This window comes from Sitophilus oryzae, unplaced genomic scaffold (assembly GCF_002938485.1).
Source record: "Sitophilus oryzae breed Bouriz unplaced genomic scaffold, Soryzae_2.0 scaffold_1058_pilon_pilon, whole genome shotgun sequence".
In the NCBI taxonomy this organism is placed as follows: Eukaryota; Metazoa; Arthropoda; class Insecta; order Coleoptera; family Curculionidae; genus Sitophilus; species Sitophilus oryzae.
Window position 1 is genome coordinate 2,005,419 of NW_022145680.1, and position 14,221 is coordinate 2,019,639.

A 14,221-nucleotide genomic window follows, 5' to 3' on the forward strand; every position below is an offset into this window, starting at 1 on the left:
GCGTATCCGTTGTTGAGTAAAGATTTCATCTTCTTTGTTGGAAGTAGTATTCACTTCATTCTTTATACATGTAGAATGAGTGAGAGGGGGGTTAATCGCTGCAACCTTAAAGATCTACCGTGACCCCCTTGACTTATAAATCATCACACAGTCTATAACCCATCATACATTTCTTTTTTTTCCTGTTGTATTGTATTTCCCATCTTCCTCTAACAACAGATGTTCTTCCTCCGAAGCTACAGACCCACGGTTGGAGTTTGGCCCTCAGTGTCCTTCACAGTCGAGGTGCTTGAGGTACCTATGAGATGGAGGCTGGAGGATCTGTGATCTGTCTCCATTTTCTCCACCTCTTTAACTTTTGTGTTGTCCCGTATCTATAGTAGAGGATTCTTTCTCTATTGCCTCCTTGGATTTGAGATCAATTCCTATTGTGAGGACCTGACCATGACCCTCCTCCCTCGAGTGGATGACTCGCCAACTCGATGCTCTTACATTGGAGTTCTGAGCCTGGTTAAGGCTCAGCAGGTAGATGGTTTTATCCCCCTCCCGGTGTTGGACGGCTTTCCCTCCTGGCTTTTTTTCTCCATGCCGGAGCAGAGGTGAGAGGTTCTCGCTCCCTCTCTTGCCCTTTGGTGGAGATGCACCGGCTGTTTCGCTCTCCTTTTCCGAGGAGTGTTTTCGCTTTTGCTTCCTCTGGAGCAAGTCCTTCGTGGAGCAGTCGGAGTTATCTCCGTACTTCTGCTCAGCTAAAACCTACTCTCAGAGGATCGTCTAGCCCGCCTGGTTGACCCAGGACGGGTAGACGAAACGGTAGCTTATGTCGCTTATTGGGTCTAGGGATAGGCTCTCCGACGAAAAAAAAATTATATCGCGCATTCTCGTAGAGTATAAAATTTCCTAAAAAATCTCTCTGAGGGTATTTTTTTCAATTCAATAATTTGTGTATTTAAAAGCTTTAAAAAGTGAAAAAAATCAAAATTTTTTAGTGTTCATTGATTTAAAATTTTCATATTTAGCAAAAAAAAACCATTAAATAAAATAGAATAATATTGTTAAAAAATATTGTTTATAATGTAGACTTGTCAAAAAAAATAGTTTTTATGTTCATTAATTATTTCTTTATTGCATTTGAAATAATTTATACACTCTTTTTAATTCTACATATTTTGATTTTTTTCACTTTTCAAAGCTTTCAAATATACAAATTATTGAATTGAAAAAAACTACCCTCAGATTTTTTAGTAAAGCTCTACAAGAATCCACGCTGTAATTTTTTTTATCGTAAACCGTTTCCAAGTTATGGTATTTTTATGGAAAAAGATTTTTTACCTATTTTTTAAATGGAAAGCTTTGAATATTCACCGACACCTTTTAAAATTGAGCTAAAAATCGTGCCGTCGGCGAAATTTTTTTCTCGGTTATTAGGTTCATTTTAATCCATAAATTCCATACGTTAGTTTTTTTGGTTCACCCTATTATCAGGGGCGGATACAGAAATTTATTTTAGGGTGGGCCCAAATAAAAAGTAATGTAGAATATGCATTTAAGTGCGCCATTTTTAACCCAAAAGCCTGATATTTAACCCAATTTATAGATTTTAGGTGGGGTCTGGGCCCCATGGGCCCCCCTCTGTATCCGCCCCTGCCTATTATAACAATATAAAGTATTAAATTTATAAGATCGCTTACCTTACCACCAATCTGATTTAAAAATCATTAACAAATGCACAAAAACAAATGTTTCCAACAAGGTGCAACCTGGAAAAGTCAATTCAGTTGACACTGACATTGATTGTCCTTCTATAAAATGAATAAAAACGTAAAGAAATACATGGACTATTTCGGTATAACCGAATTACTCAGATTCTTCCACACAGTAAAGGAGCATGGTGGAATCATCGCGTCCCTATATAAAATATACCGAATGGACAGCCTGAGGCACGGCCAGTGTGTGGGCGAGGACAAGTTCGGAAACAAATACTTCGAGAACAGAGAGTATTTCATCGGCCGAAGTAGATGGGTTAGTATCTGGGGGATTCGATATAGTATTGCGAAGTAATTGGGATTAATGTCGATGTTGTTCGAATGTGAGTATATTGGAGTTTACTTGTTTGTGTAATGGGAGTTGATGACGACAACGTCAACATACGTCTTTGAGAAAGGGGTATATCTATATAAAGTTTGTTTGTAGAAGGATTGTGACGTACATAAAGGTCGCATTAAAAGGTCTTTTTTTATACAGGGTCGCTCTGTTATCTATGGAAACGGTCGATTATTAGGTAAAATATAGGAGGTACCGCAAAAAGTTAAATATAAAAGTTATAAGGTTTATAAATATCTATTAGCGGGTAATATTTTTAAATATACAGGGTCGGTCATAAAGTCGTGGTACATCAACGTTTCATTTTTTTAAATAGAACCCCCTGTATATTATTGCATATTTCGGTTCTTCCTTCAATTCTAAGCAAAAATCGAAATACACACTATGTATCTCAAACCAACCGTTCCCGAGTTATTTACTTTTGAAAATATTACTTAAACTGCACAAGAAGATTTGATCGTATTTTCAAACTTCAAAAGAGAGCAGTTCGATATTTATTGGGACTGAGAAAAGGGGAAAAAGACGCTCCATTAAAATAAAAACACCCATAAACTTAATAATTTTTATATTCTAATCTAACGTTAGGTAATCAAGGGGGGACGGGTCAAGTCGAATCACACTAAATCTCATGTGGGGGGGGGGGGAGTTTCGGTAAATACCACGTTTTTTTTCGGGTAAAAATAGTGTATCAGAGAAAATCAGCTTATTAAGCTTTTCTCCCTACTAAAGGGCTATTGAGAGGCCACAACTAGCTATTATAATTGTGCCAAATCATTGTATTACCTGATAATAATCACGTTGAATTATCTATAAAAGTAACAAATACTATATAAAGTGGGTTAATAAATTACTAGAAACAAAATATTTACTCTATACCTTGTGCAATTCTTTATCGTTTATGATGACTTCATTTTGTACACTTTGTAACAGAGTAAAAATTATTTCAGAAAAAAATAAAGGTAGAAAAATATAACGGGTCAATGTTATAACCTTGCACTAAATTGCTTTTAAATATTGTCAATATTTAAAAAAATATAAATATAAATGTATTTACTTGCATTTTGCATTTATTATGTTTTTATCAATTTGGTCTAATCTATTTTAATTTGAAAATACATATAATTTAAAAATATTTTCCCTGACGACGTAAAGAAATATGCATGTTGATGATTTTGAAATGTGTCTAAATATAACCATTTTAATTACAAATTAAAAATATTCTGTGATTTTAACCTAAAAAGTAAAAACATACACACTTTTTCAATATCTAAGCGAAGAATATTAAAATTCCAGTAGGATTTTGCAGATATAAGTAACGAAAGTTGTTATTTAACGATCTGTTATTTTACAACCGTAATTTGGAAATAACAGTTGTTAATTTCTATAAACAATAGTAGTGCATAGCCTTGTGTGTAAGGCAGTTAGTAGTCCTGTTGTTGAATTACAACAGTTCTTGGTTGTAGACATACTGATTTTAGGTTTTTATTTGTTTAACTGGTCATATTTGAAAGTTTAAATAAGTAGAAAATTATAGATAGTGAGGGTATGCATAAAAACATATTGTTATATTACGCGGTTATTTATTAGTTATTATGTTATGTAAAGACTACAGTAACAGTTCTGTTCCAACTGTTATTTAGAAATAACAGTTTTGCCAGGTCCTCCGACAAGACTAGCAACAGTTTTTACTTCCAAAAAATATAAATTATAGCAGATATCTAATACTACTACTACCGCCTTTACTCGCTGACGAGTATTTGACACGCATTAGAAGATGATTATGAAAGGCGTTTTCTTTCATGAGCTTTTCTGAGACTGAAAATCCCGATACCTGATGTCTTCCGCACTCCGGACATTCAAATATCTCGTTACTTTGTGGCTTCTTTACTTTTTGGTTGTCGTTATTAACTGAGTTTACAATTCTTCTTTATTGTGTGCCTCCCACTGATTCTGCATGTTTATCCCGTTTAAGGTTCATGGAAAATATCCTTGTACCTGTAGATTTGCCCACCTGGTTTCCTCTTACCGTCTACCAACTCACCGTAAAGAAGATATTTCGGTAGACGGTTTCCTTGCATCCTGCAATGTAACCGTCCCATCTTAAGCCGGATTTAGTAATAATGACTTCAGCGCTCTAGCAGCTAGCTTTTCAAGGACCTATACGTTTGAGACATGGTGGTACAGGGTGGTAGCAGCAGATGTGAAATATCAGTTCAGTGACATCAACGGCTTGCGTTTCTCGGAAATTTTACCAGTAAGAGAGTCAACAATAATGGAAAGTATTTTTTATAGAGTTGTAATTGATTGTGGTTTGAGGATTTTTTGATTGATAATTGATTTTGCCTTATGACAATAAAATCGGCAAATAACAAAAACCTGTTATTTCAAGTTCCAACTGTTACCTAGCAATTGCAGTACGAATCAAACCTTAATGAATATCGCAACATTTTAAATTTTTTTGGCGAACTATGACATATTAATGAAGTAAATTATGATTCACTTCCATTTAACGAATACACAGATTCCTTGATTTACGTTTAACCTTTCATATCGCTGTTTCAATTAACAATAACAACGATATTATTAAATACAAACCAACAAATTAGTTCAACTTAAAAATACGACCAGTTAAATAGATTTTTACTACGACTAGTGGTATTGTCTTAATGAATGAATAATTACAGTCGTAAACATCGTAAAAATAAAACTGTTTCAGTTTTAGTGCAGTAAAAACATTAAACCATTATAAACATCGTTAAGGCATAATTACTATACAATTTTAATCATTTTTGTATTTTCTGAATTGTCTATTATTTTTTATATTGTATTATTCATTTAAGATATTTATATGCCATACTTAGTTAAAGAAACAAATGTTTTAACGATTGTATGTTATTTTACATTATGTTTAAGGCAAGTAAATTTCTAATCTAAACATTTGCGCATACTATTAAAATATTTGATTAGCCTAAACTCCTTTCTCTTTGTTTATTTATTAAGGAGTTTAGGCTAATCAAATATTTTAATAGTATGCGCAAATGTTTAGATTAGAAATTTACTTGCCTTAAACATAATGTATATATATATATATATATATATATATATATATATATATATATATATATATATATATATATATATATATATATATATATATATATATATAAAAGATAAATAATTTATAAGTTCTGTTTATTTTCAGTATAAATATCTACGAGAAAATGTAAAAACATACAATAGGATTTTGTTCGAAAAAAATTTGGTAAATTTGATTCGCTGGTAAAAGATGAATTATAGGTTATATTTCTACTAGGTACATTATTTTAAAAAAAATTAAGAGTAAAAGTAATTAAACATTCATAAAAATAGAAGTATTTACTGTTGTAGATTCTCAGTAACAATAAAAAAGAGGAATTTATATTGTACATTGAAATAACTGGACGTTAAACTTTCTACCTGCATATATTTAGAGCCAGTGTCTGACGACTGTTTTTTACGATGGCCTTAATATGTTTACTTCTAAAGTCGATAAGAGCCATCAGTAGAAGTCCTTGTCAGTACAAAAAAGAAACAGAATATCTCCCTTTTTCTCGGTCGCGCGTACACAATGCTTTTTGTTCGGCCTATTTGTTCTGCTTGATCGTGCGCGCTCGGTTCGTTCGGGCTAAAATGCCAAAGTCTGGACGCACCTTTAGGAACAATACTGTTTTTGTCCTTTATTGATATAATGCTGAAAATCTCACGAGTAACATGTCTCACTCTACACATATAAATTACATAGACGTAGGATGTAGAATATTCTGTTATGAAACGACTGATGGAATAGCAGGCATCGCGGATTTGAAAAACATGGAAATAACGACGTTATCGTATAGTCAGGGTTGGAGATTTTACTTACTCCATTTACCACACCAGTATTTATTAACGAAAAATCAAAGAATATTTTAAATGCGTTATTTAATATTAGAACATTTAATAAGCTCATGGATAGCAACTTCGCTTTTTAGTTTCGGATATTTTAACACGGCTTTTTTAATATTTCTGAAACTTAATTCTTTCTGAAACAATATTTTTTAATTGGTAAAACGTAAAAAATCGTTAGATCTGACAACTCTGTTGAAACTGGTCGTTCATCTTGCCGCAGCTATAAACGCAATACATCCGGCCAGCCGACGCGACGGCCAGGTCGTTGCGACCTGGGGCGCTATTCTGTACAATCGTCGGTATCGTTAAGTTACCGACAGCTATCGGTACGTTTGGCCAATGAGCGTCATGTTGATTGTTGTTGTCATAGTTTTAACTGTCATTAATAGGACATATAGCAAATTTGTACCGACGACTCTAGGTATCTCTACCGTGAGTTTAACAAGGGCACGGTAGAGATACCGATCCTCGTCGGTACAAATTTGCGATTCTGATCGGTAACTATGACAACAACAATTAACACATTTTTACTATATACAAATACGTATCGAGAGCTGTCGTAACTTACCGATACCGACAATTGTCGATGCCGTGTGACGCCCCTGGGGCGCTATTCTGTACAATTGTCGGTATCGGTAAGTTACCGACAGCTATCGGTACGTATTTGTATATAGTAAACATGTGTTGATTGTTGTTGTCATAGTTACCGATCGGCCCTATGACAGATATCGCAACTTTGTACCGACGACTCTCGGTATCTCTACCGTGAGGTTGACAAGGGCACGGTAGAGATACCGATTTTCGTCGGTACAAATTTGCGATATTTGCTATAGGACCGATCGGTAACTATGACAACAACAATTAACACATTTTTACTATATACAAATACGTATCGAGAGCTGTCGTAACTTACCGATACCGACGATTTTACAGAATAGCGCCCCTGGTCGTCAGTGAGTAGGCTCCTTAGGCTCGTTAGTGTTTATTCCCATCAAACGGACCGATCAAATCAATAATTAGCTTTCTAACACTTTTTTCCAAGTGACTCAATTGATATTAATAAATAGTAATAAATAATTAATCAAATATTAAACGAAAATTTTGTAATTTCCAGACTTGATATAATCTCAGTTTATACATCTATAAATGCTAACTTGAAAATTAATGTCAAATATTATTAAGTATCACAGTTTCCGCACAATAGCATCGTTAAATGAAATCGAAACACATCGAAATTAATTAAATTGAATTGGTTAAGTGATATTTTCAAGTCAATAACTCGGAAAAGGTTGGTTTGAGGTACATTGTGTGTATCTCGATTTTTGCTTAGAATTTAAGGAAAAACCGAAATATGCAATAATATACAGGGGGTTCCATTTAAAAAAATTGAACTTTGATGTGCCACGACTTTATGACCGACCCTGTATTCTCAAATTTATTACCTGCTAATAGATATTTAAAAACCCTATATAATTTTTATACTTAACTTTTTGCGGTACCTCTTATATTTTACCTAATAATCGACCGTTCCCATACATATCAGCGACCCTGTATACCTATCAAAGAATGAAAGCGGAGTTATATTACCACAGAAACACATTTTGATTTTTAGGACTTTAGGAAAAATTCAACTAAAGGGAAATTAAAACACTTTCGTTGCACGTCATCAATGACACATGGTGTGATGTGCAACCAAATTTATTTTAATTTCCCCAACGGTGTGGAAAGTTGGAAAGTCTAAACGGGATTAACCATTTTAGAACAAACAAAACTTTCTATGAAGAAAGCATTTACTGAAAATGTCAACAATAAAAAAGTTTTTCCTCTCGTAAAGACATAGTTCAGAAACAGTATTTAAATATGTTATTTTTTAAATTATTTTAACCAATCAATTCTTCATAATAACGGATAAATGTAGCCAACACTGAAAAAAATATTGTTCATAATATTAATGAACATATTAACTGTTGTTTCATTGGGACAATGATTTTTTTCATTAATATAATGATTTGCTAATCATAGATCGATGTCCGATTTATTAATACTATGAATCTAATTTCATCAATATAATGAAAATCTGGTTATTAAATTAATGTAAGATTTTCATTAATATAATGAAAGCGTTTATTGTCCCAATGAACGCGTTCTTTATTCTAATGCTGAAACTTTAATAAACAAATATTCATTATATTAATGTACTAAATCAGTGATTCCCAAAGTGGTCCAGGTGGACCCCCAGGGGTCCACGGGAGACTTGCTGGGGGTCTACGTAGGCGTGAACAAAAAATGGGGGTCCATAAGATGTTAATGGGGGTCCACGAAAATTTATCTGCTTTTGATAGTAAAGAGCAAAATGTAAGCAAAGCATAGTTTTTATAAGGGCCTACCTACATTGTTTTAAGTACCTATCTAAGCAGATAATATTTTAATAAGGCAAGCGACTGTTACTTGTCCAAACTTGCGTATTCGATATTACGTACAATTTCGTGTACAGACTTGCAAAGCGCTATCCGCCCGACAATGCTTAATGCTTGTTCAGACATGAACTTGATCACCACTATAAATACTTGATGTCAAAGGCAAACGCATTCATTTGTTTCCGGAATTTCGAAAAAGGCGGAATTTGGAAAAAGTTGTGAGAAAATTTATATCTGTGTTTGCTAGTGCCGGAGAAAAGTAAGTAACCTACCTTTTTTTTGTTATAGTACTTAAGTATTTTGTTTACGTGTACTAGTCGGTTGATCACAACGGCCTGTATAGATAGGTAACTTAGTAACTTACAGATATTTTAATTGTCCTCTTTCGATTTGAAGACAAACACAGCACGTTTTATTCAATTGTTTTTTCACGAGAGAAACACTGCCTCTCTAAAAAGGCCGAATAAGCAATATTGCAGAGCAATTAATTTTGTAATTTTTCTTGCAAATAACTACTAATTTTATAAACAGTAATTTCATAATCATTTTAAATTGGTTTTGAAGTAACTATTTTATCAAAACTATTCCTTTTCGGAAAGAGCGAGCGGTGCGCGGGCGACGGGAAAAGGGCGGGGCTTGGACTTCGATGCCAGTTTGTCACGTTTTAACAATGAAGCCGCAGACAAAAAATACGCAAATACACGGAGCGCGTGAACTCATTGATTTAATAAAATGTTAGTTATCGTTTTTATGGACAATTTTGGGATTTCGACTTTTTATTTTTTCCTACACAAATATGATCAGTATTCGATACTGAGTACACCAATTTTTTATTTATACTATTAAAAATTAGTGGTAAATTATGTACTTTAAAATTGATACCGTTTTGTGAAAACGTCTGTATTTGTCTCAGCGGTTTATTAGTTGGTCCCTTTACAAGCCGTAATTCTATTTCCGCGTGCTGACAAAGGCTGCGGTGTGATACCTATATTCAGAAAAAAAACTTGGTTACTAAAACATTTTTTTTACAGGTAAGGTAACTGACACGAAACATGGCTACAGCAAAGAAAAAATGTCGACAATATAGTATCGATTATTTGAAATATGGTTTTGTTCCATCAGAGGCAGACAAACAATTGCCCATGTGCCTATTATGCAACAAAGTTTTGAGCAATGACTCTATGAAACCATCAAAGCTCGAAGATCATCTAAAAAGGTGTCATACTGATAAAATAGGTAAAGATTTAAAATATTTTCAAACATTGAAAGAAAAATATGGAAAGAGACCCACCATGCACAGTATGTTCGCTTCAACATCTCAAAGTAACGATGATGGCTTGCGGGCATCTTACAATATCTCATTACTTATAGCAAAATCTGGAAAACCGCACACTATCGGAGAACAATTAATTTTACCCGCTGTTGAAGAGGTTTTAAAAACTGTTTTGCACAAATCTCCATTTGACGTACTAAAAAGAATTCCATTAAGTAACAATACTGTACAAAGACGCATTGATGAAATGAGCTCTGATATCGAAAGCTTTTTGTGCAATCATCTGCAAAAAACTCATTTTTCTATACAACTGGACGAGTCAACGTTACCCAGTAATGAAGCATTACTATTGGCATATGTCCGATTTATTGTTGAGGAAGAAATTCACGAAGAATTGCTATTTGCCAGAACTTTGGAGACTGACACTAAAGGCGAATCAATATTTAATGTCCTGAGTAATTTTTTTACGGAAAAATCGATCCCATTTACAAACATTATTTCAGTGGCAACAGACGGAGCTCCTGCAATGGTCGGGCGATATCGTGGGTTTATAAGTCATCTCAAAAGAATTATACCAGGACTTACAGCTATTCATTGCGTAATCCACCGACAACATCTTGTGGCAAAACATTTAAGTGACAGGTTGAACCAATCTCTTCATTTTGTAATAAAAGCTGTCAACAAAATCAGAAGCAATGCATTGAATACGCGTTTATTTGCTCAATTGTGCGACGAAAATGATGAAGACTTCCAACGACTGCTCTTACATACTGAAGTACGCTGGTTGTCGAAAGGTGCATGCTTAACGAGATTTTACTCTGTTTTCGATTCCATATTAGAGTTCTTAGAAAGTAGAGATCCAGATTTAAAAGAAAACTTGATCAAATTCAAAGCAGACATTGCGTATTTGACAGATTTGTTTAAAAAATTTAATGATATTAACTTGCAGTTACAAGGGGACAGCCTGAATTTAATAAAAACAAAGGGGATAATTTCGGCTTTTCTTGGGAAATTGAAATTTATGAAGCAAAACATTAGTCGGCGCGAATTCTCTCAATTTCCAAACTTGTCGCAGGTAGAATGTATTGATGAGGATATCCATACCTACAGTCAACATTTAAGTGCTCTGCATGATGACTTCAAAACCAGGTTTGAAGATATACTGACGATGGATATACCACCATGGATCATAAATCCATTTGATGAAACGGAAGTGGCCAATGTTGTATTACAAGAGGAGCTGCTCGAGCTAAGCACTAATGAGGAGCTGAAGGTGAAATTTAGAAAAGGCTACCCAACATTTTGGCTGCAAGCAGAAATACCCGAAAAATATCCTGGACTGTGGGAAATCGCAAGGAAATTTTTAATAGCTTTTCCCTCGTCATACCTTGTCGAAAGGAGTTTTAGTGCCGTTACAAACCTCTTAACAAAAAAAAAAAAGGAGCAAATTAAACATCACAGAGCGGGGGGGATTTGCGGTTATTGCTCACAAAAATAAAGCCAAACATTGATCGTTTGCTGACACTCCATCAGATACATCCTTCCCATTAATTAAAATTATGACCTGAACCTATATTACCTTAATATTTTTCTTGTAATTCTATTCTTTTAATAAATAAAGTGATATAAAATGTACCATTTTTCGTTTTTATTTTACATATCGGAATATAGGGACAGAACTCAGAAGTGACACAATTTTTATTTTTTGGCGACTTTAAGAATGTGGTAGAAATGTAGCAGCAGGGGGTCCACCGAAACCAGTAAAATTTTGAAAGTGGTCCACGAGAAAAATAAGTTTGGGAACTACTGTACTAAATCATTGATTAATGAGTTGTACATTGTGACTATGAACAATGTTATTAATACAACGAACACACTACATTATATTAATGTAGGCGGTTATTAATATCATGAATAAAATATTAGGGCTTAAATGTCCGCCATGTTGATCGGTTACTTTGGCACTTTAATAACGTCTGTGTGGTTGAGTTATTCAGTGAGGCTTTAGTTTCATTAGAGCGGTAAGTGTTCTCTTCAATATTTTAAATATTTTAAATAAAAGTCCTATCGTATTGTAGTTAATTTGTTGTGTTGTCAAATCAAATTCCGCTGTGTGAGATCTCTGGTGTGGATATTCATTAAAACAGCAGTTTCCAAATATATTTCAGAAGACAAAAAACAAAAAGAAGAAAAACATAGTAACAAGTCAAGGCATGGAACTGATTATGGTAAACTCGAATGTTCTTTTAATATTTGGCATTTTAATTATTTTGATATACGTCTTTTAGTTTGGTTTGGTTTGGTTTGGTCGGAAGAAGATGTTGAGACCTGCCTTCAAGCCCTCAAATTCGACAATTTAACATCGGACCCACTTGATGCGACTTGGAAAGCCTGTTGCAAATTCGTCTAGACGTTATCAAGTCTAAGGATACAGCTAATATAATGAAGAAATGGTCTTTTTATAGAAATCCCTCAGGATATCGACTGGTAAATTAATTTTCTTATTATAATTTACCCTAAAATTAATAATAACATTACTATTCTCTTCGTCGATTCAATTTTTTTAATTTATATATGCTATATCGAGTTTAATAAATTATTATTAGTTTATTGCACTTGTTTTTTATTAATAATCCCTAATGGAAAAATTTACTGTGCTCGTAAGTAAGTCGGCACTATTAGTAATTTTATTACCATTGTAGTTAAGGGCTTGTTGAACCAAAGAGGATTCCGCATCGCTGAGAGATGGTGCAGGACTGTCGGGCTGAGTATTAACTCAGATAAAACCGCAGTAGTGCCATTCACCAGAAAGCGAAGTTTGAAAAACTTGAAAAGAATCCATCTAGATGGAAAGGAAATACTGCCATCACAGGAAGTGAAATATCTGGGAATAACCCTGGATAGTAAACTTCTCTGAACAGGCATATTAAGAACATTACCAGCAAAGCCACAAAGGCTCTCATGATATGCAGAAGACTGGCAGGGGAAATAGGTGCTGCGCCCCTAACATTTGCGCTGGATGTATACTCATGATAGTAAGACCCATGATTACTTATGGAGCAGTTGCTTGGTATACAAAACTAGAGCAACGTACAGCAAGGCAAACCCTGTGCAAAGTACAGAGACTGGCATGTATCTGCATCACAGGTGCCATGAGAACATGTCCAACAGCAGCAATGGAGGTCATTCTAGACCTAACACCACTGCATATTGTCGTCGGTAGTTATGCCAATGCGACAATGATTAGAATGGTCATTGACGGAAACAGTACTGGGAGAATTTTCAGGTCAGGGCTTGGAACACCCTCAAAAGAAAAATTCCACTTCTCCAACTCCCAGTGGATGACATACCAAGAATTTACAACTTTGAAAAACCTCACTGTAGTATTGAGTAATAAAAAGGATTGGAAGAAAGAAACGCTTACTCAGCATATAAAAGACCATACCATCACGTGGTATACTGATGCTTCAAAACCAAAGCAGGGACAGGGATAGGAGTATTTGGGCCGAAAACTGAATACCTGAACCAATGGGCACCTACCCCAGTATCCTTCAGGCAGAAATTTGCGCTATCGAAAGATGCGTACAATTTATCTTGGATAGGAACTATCGAAAACAGGAAATTGCCATCCTATCCGATAGTCAAGCAGCACTTAACGCGATCAACTCAGTAACCATCAATTCGAAGTTGGTCAAAGAATGCCTAGAGAAGCTCAACAAATTAGGGCAAAGAAAATAAAGTCCTCCTACTCTGGGTGCCTGCTCACCAAGGGATAGAAGGCAATGAAAAGCAAATGATCTAGCTAGGAAAGGAGCAAACACTCCACTAACTGGACCAGAACCGTTCTGTTTTCCAAACGGGAACCAACTGAAAGCGGAACTGAAGAATCTGGAAGACTCCATCCGTAACTTGAATGGGTGTCCTCCAACGGTCTAAGACACTCGAAAAAGTTCCTTAGAACTTATGACCGAGAAAAATCAAAGGTTTTCCTTGATTTAAGTAAAAACAATCTTCGGACTGTCACGGGGTTTCTAACAGGACACTGTCTCCTCAACGAACACCTCAGTAGGCTGAAACTGAGAAACAACGGCGAATGCAGATTTTGTGGGGAAAATGGGGAAACACCAGAACACCTTATCACTGAGTGTGCCGAGACGACGACCATTCGTGCCATGAAGCTTGGCACGTCTGATGTCGAGGATGGAGAGCTGGCCTCTGTGGAGCCGTCTCAGATACTGGCTTTTCTTAAAGCCCTGAGACTGTATGATGAGTTATAACTCGTTATAACTCAAGAAAGGGGAACACACAATAGATCTGTAAGGTCGCGGTGATTAACTCCCCTTCTAAACATTCTACAAGGGCTTGTTCAAATGGAAATCTATTTATAGTACAATATTATTTCAGGTAGTTGGCTGGGAAATGACAATCAATGACATTTCATATCAATGACAGCGATCTTCATCATCGATTATATGGTGTAACAAGAAGTACTAATAGTGTCGACTTT